At 38.1% G+C, this 2,054-nt stretch overlaps 1 protein-coding gene across 1 annotated transcript in view; it reads right to left on the bottom strand.

The window, feature by feature from the left end:
• HIVEP2 (human immunodeficiency virus type I enhancer binding protein 2) overlaps positions 1 to 199 on the bottom strand; it is a 27,301-nt gene extending 27,102 nt beyond the window's left edge. Inside the window, exon 1 of the mRNA XM_012655560.1 lies at positions 105 to 199. The gene's annotated coding sequence lies outside the window, so the exon portion shown is untranslated. The remainder of the gene's footprint in view (positions 1 to 104) is intronic.
• Between the last annotated feature and the right edge of the window lie 1,855 nt (positions 200 to 2,054).

Genomic DNA, 2,054 nt, shown 5'->3' with positions numbered 1-2,054 from the left:
TGGATGACAAAGTCAGTTTACCTATGAGTTCATGGTAGGCCAAAATAGCTTTTCAAATTTAATGTAACAACAATAGAATAAAATAATAAATTTTAGTTATTAACCTGTTATCCTCATATCAAACAACTGCATCACAACCGTCTTTGACTTCCAAGATGCCAATTCTCCCCACGGGAACTCATGCACAACTTCTGGGAATCTAAAAAAGATGAATAAGAAGATTTAAAAGACAATGACACTTGTAACGAATTTCGCAGGCAAGCTGGTTCTTTACCCATAGAACCTGCTTTCCTTTAGGAAAGAAAGTTTGAAACTGGATCTCTCAAGAAGCCCTTTTTTTTCTTTCTTTTTTTTTTTTTTTGGTCAAGAAAGCATTTCCTTTCTTTTAACATAGTTTAAATCTTTTGAATAAATACTTGTATTAAAAGGGAATTGCCTGTAACAGCCCAAGTAGAGGCAATGACAAAAAGAACACTAGAGTTAAAACTTCAAGTATGGAAACTAGAAATTGTGCCATTGCAGTCCATGATACTGTTCTGCTTTCAAGCTGTGATTTCCACAAAACTTTTGGTGTATTAGCAACTAAACATCACAGGATGAAGTCTCAGTAATTCTTTTCTACATTTTATTTTAGCAGTGTTATATTCTGTGCTAAAATTAATTTCTGAAATAGGAATCCCAAACCAGCCAAAGTAAAATCCTGAGACGTCACAAACTCTGGTAAGTAGTGAAGAAAGGGACTTTTTCATATTTAGAATTTATATTTATCCAAGTGTGATCCAAGGACATGCATGGAAAGTCAAACCACTTAATCCAAATAGATTTATCAAACATAAGATGGTGTGTCTCCCAGTTTAAAAGACCCCCATAACCATATTACTACTGTGAACTAAAATAAAATTTTAAGGCTCACCCCCCCACCGGCTGACTAAATGGACCCCCTCGTGGCCAAAGGAATACCCTGAAACTAAACTGCCTGCCAGGAGGAAGGAGGTCAGACATGTCTTATCATGCCCCCCTCCCTTCTTGGCGACATCCTTTGTAACCCATTAACAGGCCTAAGGCTATGCAAGACAAACCTGTAGGTCCTCAATTTACACAACAAATCTATGTCCAGTGGCTCATCTCTGATAAACAGCTCCTTACATTGAAACATTCCAAGCCTCTAGACAAAGCTTCATGTCTTTAACCAATTACAGGCCAAAGAATTTTTTAACCCACCTATAACCTGTAAGTCCCCGCTTCGAGATGGCCCACCTTTTTGGGCCAAACCAATGTATGCCTCCCACGTATTGATTTATGATTTTACCTGTAACCCCTGTCTCCCTGAAATGTATAAAACCAAACTGTAACCCAGCCACAGCGAGTCCACTTGCTCAAGGCCTCTTGGGCGTGGCTCCGGGTCATGGTCCTCAAATTTGGCTCAGAGTAAATCTCTTTAAAATTACTTTACAGACTTTGGTCTTTTTTTCTGTTGACACTACCCTACCCATAGATGGTTATTATATATTTGTTACCTTTAAAAAAATATTGTTCTTTCTTCCTGCCAAGTTATTACCAAAACCCTCATGGGAAGAACTAAAGTATTTTAAGTAAGACATGACAATCCCCAGTTCTAGTTCATGTGAGCATTCAAAGTGCTTAAAGGAAGAGTTTGCTTTAATTTCCCCCTTTTCTGCACACCACTGCAGTAGCACAGGACACCCTGTGCACTTTGAGACGTGAATCATTACAAGCAAGTAGGCCCACTCGGTTCCTCAAAAGACACAAAAGGTGCAAAAATAGCTTCTGCAATTGAAGCAAGAATCACGTCAGCAACCAGATGAATGTGGGTGGTCAGATAAGATTCTGTTACTGCAAAGGGCAAATTATTAAGCAAATGCTAGATTGATTTTCTTTTTTAAACTTTGTTCTTCTTGCCTCAAATCAACCATTTGCTGGCACTCAAAATGACACTTGACAAACTCTACCATTCTCAAAATTGAAAGCTTCATCAACACCAAAGAGTGTGATTAACATTGAAGGAACACTAGTGGTGTCCTTAAAAAAAAAAA

This window comes from Propithecus coquereli, unplaced genomic scaffold (assembly GCF_000956105.1).
Source record: "Propithecus coquereli isolate 6110/MARCELLA unplaced genomic scaffold, Pcoq_1.0 Scaffold48, whole genome shotgun sequence".
Classification (NCBI taxonomy): domain Eukaryota; kingdom Metazoa; phylum Chordata; class Mammalia; order Primates; family Indriidae; genus Propithecus; species Propithecus coquereli.
Note: the sequence above shows the minus strand (reverse complement) of the source record. Positions and strands in the feature narration are given on the sequence as shown.